Genomic DNA, 17585 nt, shown 5'->3' on the forward strand with positions numbered 1-17585 from the left:
GACCTGACCCACTTATCATCGTGTCACACTGGCTCCCTCTCGCTCACCTTCTACTCCCGCTGAATCTATCCACCATCAATCTCTGAATCATCTCTACCATGTGATCATAATAATAATAATAATCAAGAACTCGTTATCTCTTAATATTTTCAGTCTGGACATTGTCACACCATCCAGAGTCCGGCACGACAATCTCTCGCAGATACTTACCTCCTTTTCTGAAGCAAGTTCACTTTCACTCCTGGCTCATGTTGAGCATGCCACTCTCGCTTTCTGAGAACGTGTGTGTGTGTGTGTGTGTGTGTGTGTGTGTGTGTGTGTGTGCGTGTATGTGTGCGTGTGTGTGTGTGTGTGTGTGTGTATGTGTGTGTGTGTGTGCACGCGCGCACGAACCAAAGGTGACCAGAAAGAAGTCGTGTGTATGAGGATCACTCGCAGCACAGAGACAAATACGGACAGCCTCACACAGACGCCTGATGGCAGGACTCCGCCCTACAACCTCACATGACGTGGTGCCCGAGGCCAGGACTGCAACTCCCTTCAGGAGACACCGCAGCCATCATATAGTACAGTACATCATGAATGGAGGGAGCTAACAGCACGTAGGCCCTCAGCAGGAAAGCCCACTAGTTCGCGGGCCGAGCCAGCGCGGGGTGGAAGACAGCTCCAGAAACCAGCGTTGGGTAACCCACTGACGCCTCGGTCCTGTACATCCAGCCCTCACTAACGTCAAGGTGAAACATTCAAACCTTTAATATTGTAACATAAGAATTCAAGCGTTTTCTTTTTTTTTTTTTTTCTTCTTTTTAGTAGGTTTGATTACGAAAATGGCAGGGGTTAGGTAGGCTATTCAAACATGGAACCTAAAGAGATAAGCCTTCGTACTCAATCAGGAAAAAATATTGTACTTGAGGGTTTCAGGTGTGTGTGTGTGTGTGTGTGTGTGTGTGTGTGTGTGTGTGTGTGTGTGACACGTGGGGTGGCCCTCGTGTTCAGGAGCCAGGCTAGGACCTTTATATTCTACGAGAGTGGCGGAAGAATGGAACAATTTGAATCTGTGAATGCGGACAGCATACAGAAGTTTGGCAAGTTGTACGAGAGTAGAGATGTTCAAGAGATGGGGCCCCAGGAGTGTACAAACTACCCTTCTCGTGAAGCTCAAACGATTAATTACACGGCAAGTGTCAGGGCGGGGCGGGATGTGGCACTTCCCTACAATACCATAGTGTGGGCCAACTCTGGTCCAATGAGAGCTCCACTTAAGGTTAAAAGGTTACTGCATGTGTTAGGGAAGGTCACCTTTACATCCATCGCAGAATAGGTACTAAAGGATCAGTCATTACAGATGGATTCCCGTGGTGTAGCGGTTAGCGTTCCTGAGAGCGACGCATTCACGTGCCGCCCCGGGTCGAGCACGTAGGTTCGAATCCTGGTTGCGGCAGTCGATCCACAGTCAACCCAGCTGTTCATGCACCCCTAGGAGTTGGTCGATAAAATGGTCACCTGACTTAGGCTAGGGTATATATATATATATATATATATATATATATATGGCCTTGAGTAGGGTCTCAGCTGCCCGTGCCGTCTCAGCTAAAAAAAAGAAAAAAAGGGTGGGGTGGGGGGGATGAATATTTAGACCTATCATAAGTGTTGTGGCATTTTTCCATGCTAAACACACTCGCACACACACACACACACAAACACTTGAATATACATACATACGTGCAAAAACACACAAAGATGCTGAAAATGCGTATGTACTAAATACATGGAACCTTGATACACACACAGTCACAAGTGGAAGTAACCATATACACACATTCATGAAAACACACACACACACACACACACACACAATGGTCTTGCAAGACACAGGTTAAGTCCAAGCCAAATTAACCAGGAGGCTCGGCCACTTTCTACCCTGCGCACCAGTTTTTGTGCTCACTCACACTGGCCAACAGCAGCCACGGGAGGGGGTTAGAGTGGGGGGAGGTGGTCAGTAGGATGGCGGGGTGTGGGGGAAGGGTTGGGGGGGGGGGGGGGGGGAGGGTGGAGTGGGAACGTGGGAGTTAGATTTGGGGAAGGAGGAGTGGGCCGAGAAGGTAGGAAGACGTAATATTATTAAATCATCCACCGAGAGAAGGAACGAGACTATGTTTGTTCTTTGCTTCTTCGTAACATTTTAGTTCTATCCAACACTGAACAACACAGTGCTATTCCTTCAGTCTTTGAGACTATAAATTTCAAACTCGGTAAACATGTACTTTGGTTTAATAGCTCCAGACTTCACTCTTTTAAATGATTTTAATGTTTTCAATAATTTATATAGTATCTTTAATTATTCTAATACTACTATGATTCACAGTTCATAAAATCAGGCAATTATAACTGGAAAAATCGTGACGTAAAAGAAAAGCAGAAAATGAATATAGCGATATAAAAGAAAGATGAACATGAATCACTTTGATACGCTACAAATGTTTATATCATAATTTCACAACACATCTTTATTTCTTAACTTTTCTTAATAGTTTGGGAACAAAAAAAGTATAACAACATAACATATATCAATTATAAAATTAATTAATCTACTATGCTTATTCATCACTGGTAAAATGTTAATCAAATACAGTATATGGTCAACTTTAGTGGAGATATATATATATATATATATATATATATATATATATATATATATATATATATATATATATATATATATATATATATATATATATATATATCCTCCCCTTCCATTTTTAATTTTCCAAAAGAAGGAACAGAAAAGGGAGCCAAGTGAGGGTATTTCCTATAAGGCTCGGTCCTCTGTTCTTTACGCTACCTCGCTAAAGAGGGAAATAGTGAATATGTATGAAAAATATATTAAAAAAAAGAGTTGAAATAGGAAAATGAGCGGTGTGTGGGAATTCTATATTCGTATATCAGCCTTGCAGGGCGGCGTAGTGGCCGGACGCCATACATTCCACTCAGTGACGTAACTCCATCGCTTGCCATCAATATCTCACATTTAGGACCCTGGTACGCACGGCTTGACGTCAACAACCATAACTCCCCTTCACTGGTCACAGCTTCCATCACTTAGTGTCAGGACTCATACCTACCATGTCACCACGCTCGACCCCTCATTATTCTTCACTTACAACCCGTCTTCGATCACAACTCACAACCCTAACACCACGGCATACATACGTATCACCAATCGCGTTCTAACTTCACCATCTGCAAGTCAACTTCACCCCAGAAAGCTCAGAGTCCATAGCGCAAGACTCATGCTCACACCTCACGTCATCTTAACACAGCCACTTATACTGAGGGAGCAGACTACCTCAGTCCACATGCAACGGTACTGGAATTCATATTATAATCCGAAGTTTCATCGTCATAATACGAGCTCTTCTGAAGGTAAAATGCAACAAAGGTTTCTGAAATGCTGGCAAGCTGTTGTGAAGATGGTTCCACTGATGAAAACTCGGTCAAAATTTTGGAAGAAGTGAAAACTTTCCAGCAGTGGCCATGTGTCTGTGTTGCAAGTGATAGACTCATCACTCATGCGTGTATACTCCCAAGCTTCACGCCTGGGGAGTCGAGCTGTCTCAGTGAAGTGTGGGAGTCAGTGGGAGTGGACAGCCACAGCCCAACATCAGAGTAGTAAGGCATCTCATTAGTCTATCCTATGATTACCTCTGTGACAAGTTAAACTGCCGGAAAACTATGTTAAATCTGTGGAAATTTATTTGAGAGGCAGTTGTGCAGTACAGCAAACCACAGAAAATGTGGGTTATTTTTTTTCATATAGCTCAAGAACTGCACGGATTTCAACAACACGTTGTGGAAAGCTTCGTGAACAATGCGGTTCCTCAGCGTTTTGAGTACGTCGTAATGCTATCTAGCATGAACAGATATCATTCGATTACGAAATTCCTTTTTTTTCTAAGAAAATGTACTTCCTATCAAGCTTCATAATTACTGTGAGCAAAGCTTTCGGTCTATGTGCACCAAACTCGATGACACTGATGTTGGAACGTACTTCTCAACATATGATCATTGGGAACTGGAAAAAGCTGAAGTCGTAAATACAATCACAGACTCATCCATACAGAGGCAATACGATTATTTCTTCTCTGTACGATTGCTTAACATGATAAGGAAGAAGAAGAAGAAGAAGAAGAAGAAGAAGAAGAAGAAGAAGAAGAAGAAGAAGAGGAAGAAGAAGAAGAAGAAGAAGAAGAAGAAGAAGAAGAAGAAGAAGAAGAAGAAGAAGAAAGAGGAGGAGGAGGAGGAGGAAAAAAAACTAATATTATAATCTCCATAAACTCATTCGAGGTCATTACATCATCTGTAACCTAAACAAGTATGATGTACCAAGACAGCCTCCAACCCCCACATATGCTAATCACTCCAATTATCATGGTTGCTGGACTCGAACTCTTTCAGCTTCATTAACTTATGCACCAAAATTTGTCATCTATCACGTTCGCTTCACGCTAACAGTACATCATCCACACCTTCGCCCGCCACGTCAGTGATTTCGTACAAGACGACGAATGAAACAAAAAAATAATGAAAATCAAGGATTAACACAGACAAGTGGAGACAACGCCACTCACTCTGGCAGTCACACTGTAACTAATCCACAGATTTAAAGGAGTAGCGCCAGAATGGACGAAGACAAGCATGTACATGTACATGTGTAAATATGCATATGTTTGTGTATGTATATGTGTGTATGTTGATATGTATACGTATGTATATGTGCGGGTATGGGCGTTTATATATATATATATATATATATATATATATATATATATATATATATATATATATATATTTTTTTTTTTTTTTTTTTTTTTTTTTTCATACTATTCGCCATTTCCCGCGATAGCGAGGTAGCGTTAAGAACAGAGGACTGGGCCTTTTTTGGAATATCCTCACCTGGCCCCCTCTGTTCCTTCTTTTGGAAAATTAAAAAAAAAAAAAAAAGAGAGAGGGGAGGATTTCCAGCCCCCCGCTCCCTCCCCTTTTAGTCGCCTTCTACGACACGCAGGGAATACGTGGGATGTATTCTTAATCCCCTATCCCCAGGGATATATATATATATATATATATATATATTGGAAAGGATCACAATTTTGCGCGATCAAGATATTCCTATGAGTCCACGGGGAAAATGAAACACGATAAAGGAACTTATCGTGTTTCATTTTCCCCATGGACTCATAGGAATATATATATATATATATATATATATATATATATATATATATATATATATATATATATATATATATATATATATATAAACAGCGATTAAGTATAATAATAATCAATCAATCAATCAATATATATATATATATATATATATATATATATATATATATATATATATATATATATATATATATATTCATAATGACAAGAAATCACTAACGTTAACCGTCCTACAAGTAAAGGATAACTGAGACGCCTTTAATAAAGAGAACGCTTTGGTTAAAAGAATTATCTGATTTATGCAGACGATGACACATATCCTTATGTTGCTTATGATAATGAGTTGTGAAATCGTAAAAATACTTTTTTTCATCAGCTTTTGCCAAAGATGGTAGTGTATGTCCACGCCTACACACATGGTAGATATAAATATATATCAAAACCTTTGAATCGAGACTCGGACCTGCAAGTAACGTTCATGTCTCACTCTGCTAATAATAATAAAATAAAACCTTCACTTGTAGAAGCCTAACCTCGAGAGAGCCGGGAAACGTCGCCAGCCTCAAGACACACCCCGATGTTCCGGATCACTGATACAAAACTGCAAATAACATTTTATTTATACATTTTCTTTTCTACGGCCCAAGATTGTGAACGCAGAGTTAGATCTATCCACTAAACACGACGAACATTCACCAATTAGCCATTCTAGGAAAAAATTTCCTCTATACACTTAACATGTACTCTGTATCCTAGGTTAAATCAGCTTAGATTACGAGAATTTGGTAGTTATATCATGGCGACCAGATGCAACACTCACTGGGATATCTTCCGCTGTATGAAATACGTTATCATCCCATCATGACATATATTGGGTTGCAGACAAGAAATACTGCGTCTCGCGGGCAGGCAGCTACAGAGTGGAATTCTAAAGTGACGGACGGGGCGGGCGAGGCTGGCCTTTCCCGACTACAGGCGGGAGGCTGGGGACGCCTGGTATTATCGCCATTCTTAGGCAAGAGCGACCTAGTAAATAAACACAAACATTTTCAGGTAAACACCTGGGTTAGGCGTGTGACACTGTTATAGTCCAACGCAGCGGCTGCTTCTTGCAGGCTAATTTGTTCATGTGAAGGTGTTTGCCACTAACTGACATCAACACTCAATTATCTGTTACTTGTATTCCTTGAGTGTACTCAATTTCATTCGAAACATGAGGCACTTGTTTAGATTCATGTCACGCCAATAGCTACGTATTAATAAAATAAAGTCATCACCTTGCCAAAATAAATCATTAAATAATCTTCATTACCACATAAACTGCCTACGTGTTATGAATTTGAACTTCACTTCATCCAAGCACCCCTAAGAAACAGTACAAGAAAACTGAGTGAATAATCTTTCCTAATAAATAATGAAGTGCCCCAAATATAATCCGTTGTTTATTTAATCATAATAACAATACTGTCAACTGTTGCATAGATGCTGGGTTGACGACAGTGTCTTACAGAGGAAGACCTTCGCATTTAAGACGGAGTCCGATGTTGTGACATTCACGACCGCGATGATGTCTTTATTTAGCTCCCTTTCATAACGGGAGATGCTGACGAACACAAGGTAATATCATCGCACGAGGATAAGACATGGCGTATTGTTTAGCTCTGCCATTATCGTCCTGATCAGTATATATTATACGAGTACGCTTAAAATGAAATATAATTCCCCAAACTATTTTTTTTCCTGAAATTCGAAATGGGATTCGTAAGGCGTCGCGAGACGTAACGGCCTTCCGTGTCTCCGGCGTGTCTTAGGACGAGGCCTCACCCCAGGCTTAAAAAAAACCTCTCCCACACCGAGCCAGTTCCTGATATTCTATGTATAAATAAATGTTCAATGAAACTGAATCCTTACACAAGGTCCCATGTGCAACAGGCGGGAGCGCTACTGCTAGGTGTGTGTGTGTGTGTGTGTGTGTGTGTGTATATATATATATATATATATATATATATATATATATATATATATATATATATATATATATATATATATATATATATATATTTATATATATATATATATATATATATATATATATATATATATATATATATATATATATATATATATATATTTCTTTCATACTATTCGCCATTTCCCGCGTTAGCAAGGTAGCGTTAAGAACAGAGGACTGGGCCTCTGAGGGAATGTCCTCACCTGGCCTCGTTCTCTGTTCCTTCTTTTGGAAAATAAAAAAAAAACGAGAGGGGAGGATTTCCAGCCCCCCGCTCCCTCCCCTTTTAGTCGCCTTCTACGACACGCAGGGAATACGTGGGAAGTATTCTTTCTCCCCTATCCCCAGGGATATATATATATATATATATATATATATATATATATATATATATATATATATATATTTTTATACTATTCGCCATTTCCCGCGTTAGCGAGGTAGCGTTAAGAACAGAGGACTGGGCCTTAGAGGGAATATCCTCACCTGGCCCCCTTCTCTGTTCCTTCTTTTGGAAAATTAAAAAAAAAAAAAAAAACGAGAGGGGAGGATTTCCAGCCACCCGCTCCCTCCCCTTTTAGTCGCCTTCTACGACACGCAGGGAATACGTGGGAAGTATTATATATATATATACACAGCTTCGTGGCTGCACTCTAAGCACGATCAAGGAAAATGTTGGACTCCTTTCTGAGCGAGATCCTAGATAGCTACAAATACTGTAGCTGAACCAACCAGTTGAACAATATCATAAATATTTCTAAAACATTACATATACGAAGGAGAACTGTGCGATCACAAACTTAATAGCAAAGCATGATTAGGCCAGACGAGGGAGAGGGAAAATGGCGTTGTCAATTGGAAGAAAAAAATCCTTCTCAATAGGTCAAACGCGTACCTATGATTGGTCTGGTGGGGGTGGGGTGAGGGACGAATTGTGAAACCGCTAAAACAATAATGAAAAGTTCACAGCAAGAGTGGGAGGTAAGAACACATTGTCTTTAGAAAACCTGCAGCTTTTATGTTATTTGGGTTTAAATTCAATTGCTAATGTCAGTCATATTCTCATAAAATTGAATAAAGCTGTTGAGGAAAAATAGTTTAATCATGTGACCGGCGACCAGTTTTGGATCACAATTTATAATATTTGATATAAAGCCGCTGATAGCAATAACCAAGGATGTCTAGCTGCATGAAAGAAATCAGTGAGCTTTTTGAAGGTAAGGAAAATTTCTTTATTATTATCAACTTAATGTCAGACCAGTGGGAAAGTGGTTCCTTCAGTCACAAATGTAATTAACTTAAATAAACATAGATATACATCCATTTCTCCTTTCGAGGGACTAGAATATATCAAACATAACTATGTTAACATGTTTATTGTTTTATTTGCTAGAAAATAGAGGACTTCCTTAAAAAAAAAGTCTGTTTCTCTGAAAATGTCTTCAAAGATGAATCAATATCTCTGAAATTTTCTCGATGTTTTAATTCAACTCTAAATTTTTTCCAACATAAGCGCTACCTCTGACAAGCATATATGTACCTTAGTCTAACCTGGGAAAACTTTAACGGGTGTACGTACCTTAACCTAACCTTGTTTACGCTGGGTACACTAACTAGAAAAACGTCGAGTTCTTCATAAAAGTCATAATGTCAAGCATTCACTGGCATGAGATTTGGGCGAGCAGGTATGTTCTTACATCATGGGAAATGACAGGAAAACTTCATCATTTTTAGTCTTGGATTAAACTCATTCGAACATTATTTTCTCCTTTAAACGATACCAGGAACATTTTTTCGTAAAGATATAATTAAAAAATGAATGTGACTCGCATTTAGTACGAAAGTCGCAATTCAGATGATATAATATAGTTTGTCCTACACTCCAGTTGTCAAGAGAAGTTGTTGTTGTGCCAAAGAAAACGAAGTTTAGTGACTGACTAATGTAAATACGGAAATGTTAGTCTTAAAGTTACGGTAGACCATGTCTCTGCTCAATGAACAGACAGTGTAGGATCTGCCAACTTCTACCAAGGATTTTATTACCATTTCTTATACGAGATATACTGAACTACGACATGCAACTTGCATTTAGAAAAACAGAAAGAGAGATAAAGGTATAAATATACACTTGTATAAGGGCACTTCCTAACCGCGCGAGACCTTGTGAATGTGAAAGCTAATCTGTGTATATAGTTGCAGATGTGTCCCCCAGACACAGTCCCTCTCACCAAAACCATCGCATCCCGTCTATTTTATCTCTCTCCATCTATCCCTTTTCTTTCATCCTCCAACCATCTCCTCCCATCCACCTAACGTGGATGTCCACCCCCAACCACTGCTCCCAGGGTGTGCTGAAGTGGTTCGTGGATGTGGAGAGGATGAGGGAAGAAAGACTAACAAAAAGAGAATCTTTGTATCAGTGTGTGTGGCTTCCCAGGCTTCCACAGTAGGATCCACTTTTGACACACTCATTCTCTCCATTTCCATAACACCATTTCAGAACACCCTGATGCCGCAAGACGACGCAGTCGGCCACTGGCCAACAAAAGTCTCCCCTCGCCCATACGCCATGCCTTCCTGGTAGTGACTCTGCGTGGTTGAGGTACCAGATACAGGGCCCACGTCTGGCATCGACCACATGATACGTATGTCACACCAAAGACACATGAAACAGACCTCCTGCATCACATGAGGGGAATGTACAAAACTATCGCATACCACATAAGTGGGGAAACACACTTCCCGCGCCATATCTACTTACATATACTTCTAACACCATATATAGTCATATATATTTCTACTAGTCATATACATTTCTACTCATATACTTCTAATACCACAGACAACAGACACAGTCTCTATAAACTACAGAGCCTCGGAGCATTGGTGTACCGCCCATGTTGGGGAAATACTCCAAAACTGGCAGATGCACAGAGGCAGCGTTACCCTAGACAAAATGGGCTTAAAATTGGCTCCCCTGGAAGCAACGAACAGTCGAAATAAAAAGCCTCTTGTCCAAAAAGCACCCGAGAAGAAAAAGTTAAAAGTGCCAGTCTCCAAAATAAGACACATTGCGTCAACATAGCACTGAGACAAACAGGTTCCCGTCACCAGCAACCACAGAGACGTCAAGAATGATGAAAAAAAAAAAAGAACGAAGCAAATGTATACTTTCTCCGAAAACGTACTTGAGTAAAAAGTAAAAGTACAAGGATTTCGAAGGACTTGAGTGACGTAAATCTCATAATAATCTAATTAATTAACGAAGTACTGCTCCTTCGTTACTCACAACCATCATTGTCTATTGAAGCTACTGCCACACACACACGCACACACACACACACACACACACACACACACACACACACACACACACACACACACACACACACCGTGGCAAAAGGCAGACGAAAGATCCAGACTCTTTTAGTGGAACAGATATATGTCCAGCGCAACAGAAAATACATAAAGATCCGATGCACAGACACCCCCAGCATCATACACAGCAGACACCACACACATACACCCCCAGCATCATACACAGCAGACACCACACAGAGACACCCCCAGCATCATACACAGCAGACACCACACAGAGACACCCCCAGCATCATACACAGCAGACACCACACACATACACCCCCAGCATCAAGCACACACCACACACATACACCCCCAGCATCATACACAGCAGACACCACACAGAGACACCCCCAGCATCATACACAGCAGACACCACACACAAACACCTCCAGCATCATACACAGCAGACACCACACACAGACACCTCCAGCATCATCCACAGCAGACACCACACACAGACACCTCCAGCATCATACACAGCAGACACCACACAGAGACACCCCCAGCATCATCCACAGCAGACACCACACACAGACACCTCCAGCATCATACACAGCGGACACCACACACAGACACCTCCAGCATCATACACAGCAGACACCACACATAGACACCTCCAGCATCATACACAGCAGACACCACACATAGACACCCCAGCATCATACACAGACACCTCCTGGATTATACACAGCAGACACCATACACAGACACCTCATACACAACTGACACGAAGACTGATATTACCTCAGAAAACGGAGAACCCTAAAGACAACAGACGCAATAACCTCAGGCACAGTATACAGACAACACACCTCCGTGGTCACAAGCAACAGCATTACGACTCCTCTCCACCACAGACATACAGACTCTACCACTTCAGGGATACAGCATAAAACATTAAGAGTATGCTGAACAGTCTTCCATCCCAGGATGTATAAACCAGTTCATGCCCCATCTACCTTCACACACATCGCTCGTTAAGACCTGTGTGTATCACAATATGTGAGGTCTATGTTTATAAGTATCCTATCAGCACTTTAACTCGAGCTCACATAATCAGCGAAGGTGTTAAGTAAGACTAAACTGGCTTTGGTTATCCTAACTCAAGCCTCGCCAGGTCTGACTACAACAAATATGTACATCAAGCCCACCAAACTTAGCTTATCTTCCAGGCTCTGCCTATATAGGTCAGACCAAAAGGTCAGGATACAACATTAAACGCCCTCCTCAACGAGTGCTCATCTCAGCTACCATCCTGCTCAACGAACGATCACCTCAGCTACCATCCTGCTCGACGAACGCTCACCTCAGCTACCATCCTGCTCGACGAACGCTCATCTCAGCTACAGGTCCACCTCAGGTTCTGGAGAGGTATGAGGCACACCCCATATCGTTTTCTATTTGCTGAGCGGCATAGAGAGGCCAGCCATCCAAGGCAGGCACAGCACGCACGCCATGGACCCCGCACACCACAACCTGCACACCAAGCACTATAGATAAACGATATAGAAGATGAGGTGAGGTGGGGGGAGCTTTTGAAGAGGAGCGACCCCACCGGGCCTGAGCCAGTGTCTCTAACATCACCTCTCTCTCTCTCTCTCTCTCTCTCTCTCTCTCTCTCTCTCTCTCTCTCTCTCTCTCTCTCTCTCTCTATCTCATGCCCACGTGAAGCAAGCAACCCTCACGATCAACCCAACGGAATCAGTTCCTCCCATCACGTTTGTCGCTTCATGGGACAATCTCGATAGGCCAGACGGCCCTAAACAGTACGGTGCGACCCTTGAGCACGACGGTGCGACCCTTGAGCACGACGTTACGACCCTTGAGCACGACGTTACGACCCTTGAGCACGACGGTACGACCCTTGAGCACGACGGTACGGTACGTGGGTACGACAATCCGCGGCAGCAACCATTCCAAGGACGGAGAGGAAACTGAAGCTGAAACAAGAAAATCTTTGTAAGCTAAACTGTCATCCTGGATCTAACAAATTTCTAAATATCCTATTATAAGATTTTTTTTTTTGATATCCTGTAATGAAATATTACCACAGGTAATGAAGGAAAACTGCCTCAGTCAATCAGATGAACTAAAGGTAAGCGGCCCCTCTAGATCAATATAAGTTTACACTGTCTGTTAGAGGTAACGAAGGTAAACTACCTCAACACTAGGTCTACCAAAGGTACCCAAGGTAAACTGGCCCTATCTGAGAAGTACTGGAGGTAAACTGCACCTACACTATGGGCTATCAAGGTAAACTACACAATCAGATTTCCGGCAGGCAAACTTCCCGTACACTCTGAGACCAAAATAGACTTCCTGTACACTAAGTCTATCCGTGGTACTAAAGGTAAACCGCCTCTACACTATCAAATGTACTGAAGGTAAACCGTCAAAGGTAATGTAAGTAAACTGTGGGTAAGCAGCAGCTTCTATACACTGCCCGATACACCAGCAATACACAAGAGCTGACCTCGTCTCTAACACCTTACAAATGACTTTCTCCACACATGCCTAAGTTTACACACTTGATGTTGAAACCCCCCAAGTCTCTCTCTCTCTCTCTCTCTCTCTCTCTCTCTCTCTCTCTCTCTCTCTCTCTCTCTCTCTCTCTCTCTGGTAGGTAGTCGTAGGTAGGCAGCCGCTGACCAGGGAGCTACACTACCGGCACTACCCGCCTGGGCATCTACCGGCAGGGTAAAGTGACGGCTGCGCAGTGAGCCAGGATTTCAGTGGCTCTCCAAGTGTCACTCCTTCGCCCCAAAGGTTGTCATCTTTTCTTTCCGTCTCGCCCAAACATGGGCTGCTGACGGTGTCACACAAACACACAATCTCTCCATTCCACACACAACACCTCACAACACGTAACTCACACGGCTCGTTCTTCGTGACTCATAGGTTTTCCTGCGGTGAGAGGTACGCGTTGGCCCCGTCTTACTCTCTCACGTCAGGTTGGAAGGATCAACAGGTCTTCCTTCATTCACTGTATGAGAGACAGTGGCACAAGTGTATGACAGACGGCAGGCTAAACCTACAAGAAAAACCATGAAGATGCAGGGAAAACATCGCACATCCTTGTCCTTAACATCATCCGCTCGATGTTGTTCTTATTCTTGACATCACCTGCACATCGCAAGTATTTGTCTCTCTGCCATCACTAGGGCGTTCCAAGGCTTGTCTTTGACATCACCTGGACACCATACATCCTTGTCAGCAAACCAATCCCAAATGATGACAATGACAGTGTAATACGTTATACATACACACACACACACACACATATATATATATATATATATATATATATATATATGTGTGTGTGTGTGTGTGTGTGTGTGTGTGTGTGTGTGTGTGTGTGTGTGTGTGTGTGTCCACGCGAGTTATGTGGTACCCGGGTATCTTGGGGCGAGATGATCTGGCCGGATAAGTCCAGCCGACCGAAGGTGTGTACTGGGTTCTGCCTGTGTAACGAGTCCATTACCATCGTAACGACCACTCAAGTCTGCTACTTACATGAGGCTCATAATTACGGCATATAACGCTTCTTCTCCAGAAACTTCCTTCCGCTACGCTCCTCTGAGCGAAGCTATCATGGTTATAAAACTTAAGGTGAGAGCATCTTCCTGTTATAATTATGCTCTGTTGTGGAATACATATAATGCTCAGGTACGAGAGTCCGCTTATTACAATGTCTTCCTGTGCATTATAATGTTTAGGTTAGAGAATCTACCATTTATAACTATCTTTGGTTATAACCTCTGCTACAATCATTACCTTCTTATACACGCTCCTCTGCTAAATGTAACTATAAATACAATGCTCAGTAGAATACATTCACTTAACCTTCTCTCGAGAATTAAAACTAATTATAATAATGCTCATTTATGAATATTACATTTTCTTATATTGTTTTCCTGAGAGTAAGACCTACTGCTATAATGCTCATCCAAAAACACTTTGCTCTTTCCATAATACTTTATCAAGCTAGTTATAATACCTATGGCTACAATGCTCAGCTGAGAGGACGAGCATACAATGCTCCCCTGAGCGATGTGCCTATTGCTACAATATCTAACTTCCTATGAAGCTCTCCTGACAGTTTGCTACAATGCTCTGAGTATTTGCTTTTGTAACGCTCTGCGTTTTAACTTTGAATACAAAAGTTCCGCTTAGAATAAAAACTTTTTCTTAGGCTCCCCTGACAGTAACATGAATACAAGCGGAACGATACTGTTACTTTATTCGCGTTACTTGCAACATGGACATATTGGTTACAATCACTGCTTCAGATATATCACTACAATCATACCCTTGCATAGTGGCATATCGAAAACGTTTCAGGGTGCAGTATGTGATATCCTTCCCTCTTTTATGAAAATGACGCTCATTTCGTAATGACTTTCAACATGGATCATAATGACTTCCATGTACTGCTATGCGAGGCGTTAACTTGCAGAAACAACCGCTGGAAAAGTTCATTACTTGACGGTTGTTAAAAACACCAGCACGCTAACGACTGTCCACCGGGATGTGTGTGTATGTGTAACAGACTTAGGGAAATGGTATCAACATCTGAAGAAGAAACTGTCCTAGCAAATCAGATTCGCGGACTGAAACTGAACAAATTATGGACAAACAGACATTTCTAGATGACTAACCAACTTGTAGCGAGCCAAATCATGTCACTCTCGCATTGAACAAATACCTAACGAAGTAGAATGATGTAAAACAAACGTAAACAAAGCATGCCAATCGACTGTCAATTAACCCTTAACAAAGCTTAATGACACTTGAAGCTTACTGCCTCAGCGAGGCAACCCAGAAAGATCACCATCGTCAGCTGAGCTAAGACAGCTCATCATCCCCGGGTATATGACCCATTCTCAGCTAAATCACAAAGGTAATCCCTCATAGCAAAACGTGGCAGGTCACCAGCCTCAGCTAATCGACCCAGCTCATTAGCCTCAGCTAAACGACTCAGCTTACCAGCCTGTTTTAAACGTTCAAGCTCATTATCCACATAGAAATCAACTCATCAACCTAAGCTAAATGACACCTCACTAGTCAAAACTATACACACCAGCTTACCAGCCTCAGCTCATAAACTTCAGCTGAACGACCCGGCAGCAAACAGCACTGACTAAACGCCTAAGCTCACCAGCTTCAGCTTAACAAGCCGGCAATTCACCAGCCTCAGCTAAACTTCCAAGCTTATCAGATTCACTTCAGTGACTTTGCTAAGCATATCAATCCAGCAACCCACCAGCCTGGATGTGTGTGTGTGTGTGTGTGTGTGTGTGTGTGTGTGTGTGTGTGTGTGTGTGTGTGTTGACAGATCAGCTGACCCACACCAGATGGTCGCCTCACAGATGAAAACATATATAACCAAATCCAGTCCTTCATCAGTGAAGGTAAGGCTGATGATATTTTGTTGACAGCTTGTTCCTTTTTTCACATTTTTATCCAGCTGTTATGCACTTTCACCACTCTGCCAAATTCCATCATTCAGCGATGTATAGATATGTGGCGCTTCTAATGTTTCTCAGTAGCAGGTCATATCCAATAAGATAGTACTGCAACGGCGGCTCCCTCGTGAAGGAAAACCGTTAGAAATAAGAGTAATATAAGGAGAATGTAAGAAAGCGAGGCAGCTGAGTGAGAGACGAACTTGGCCACCCGAGCCGAGGCAGCCATCACCACAGAAATTAGAAATCAGGCAGCCGCTAAGGAAGCTGTTGTCAACAGGGAAGTTAACTAAATCATTTGTAATACCACTTACCTTTAGATGCAGGTTAGATGGCTACTTGTAGGTCCACTTGCTGGGTTAATCCTCAGCGAGTACGAGGCAGTAATCCCACAAAAAATGCTATCGTTTGTACTGGTCAAACTCTGGTGAAACTTGAATCACTGCACACCACTCACTACAACGTTGAAATCTCCATCATGCTGAATCGTATCTTTTCCTCAACACATACCAAACACAGCCTTTACCTCGGCACTGATACAATTCCTTCTCTTATAATCACACTACAAGATCCAGAGGGAGCAAACAGGTGGGTGTAGATGAAAGGCCAACACTGGTACACACACACTACGGCTGGCCCAAGTGTGCAGACTAACGGTAAGAGGCACACACGCTGGTGGCTGCGAGCGAGCGAGCGACCGAGGTCTGTGTACTCGCTAGTGAGAGAGCGGAGCGTGAGACGCGAAACGTGCGAGCTCCCTTGCTTCAGGCTCGGCACTGACTGCTGGCCAGTGAGCGCGGTGAAGGTAGTCACTCGAAGGCTGAATAAAGTCAAGGTACTTGGGACGAACGTCCGCGGGAGGCGCTGGTGGTCGTGACTAACCCAGGGGAGCAGACCTGATGCCGCCGCCCGGGAAATGCATTTATATATGGCCCTGAAAGGTACCCAGTACCCATCTGGTGGTGAGTCTGGAACATTTATTTCCTATTTTTAGAGACGAAAGACGTTAACTACTGAAGGAAATAATGCTATCCAGAAGATATATGCTCGGATAAACAACACGAGGCGAGACACAAAAGATTATAGAGGCAAATGTATAATGAAGAACCAACGCTTCACCATAACAAAGATAAGTATTATTATTATTATCATTATTACCATTATCATTATTAGTATTATTATCATTATTATTATTATTATTATTATTATTATTATTATTATTATTATTATTATCATCATGATATACATTGGCGAGGCTGTATCACTGAGACAACAGGTTTGTCAGAGAACTTTGCACCCAAAGGGAGTCCACACTTCCCCTGAATCTGGAAGCAGCGCAGCCTAAGACTACACGAAAGAGGTCGTGGATAACATCAGGACTCTTTCTTAGGAAGTGATCTTTGCGCAATCTAATTATATATATATATATATATATATATATATATATATATATATATATATATATATATATATACATTTTTTTTATTCATTTTTTATTGTGTGTGTGTGTGTGTGTG

The 17585-nt window shown here is 42.0% G+C and overlaps 1 protein-coding gene across 1 annotated transcript in view; it reads right to left on the bottom strand.

Annotated features, from left to right (window-relative positions):
• LOC139760800 (patched domain-containing protein 3-like) overlaps positions 1–16883 on the bottom strand; it is a 97810-nt gene extending 80927 nt beyond the window's left edge. Inside the window, exon 1 of the mRNA XM_071684416.1 lies at positions 16383–16883. The gene's annotated coding sequence lies outside the window, so the exon portion shown is untranslated. The remainder of the gene's footprint in view (positions 1–16382) is intronic.
• Between the last annotated feature and the right edge of the window lie 702 nt (positions 16884–17585).

The sequence above is a fragment of the Panulirus ornatus genome, chromosome 38, assembly GCF_036320965.1.
Source record: "Panulirus ornatus isolate Po-2019 chromosome 38, ASM3632096v1, whole genome shotgun sequence".
NCBI lineage: Eukaryota > Metazoa > Arthropoda > Malacostraca > Decapoda > Palinuridae > Panulirus > Panulirus ornatus.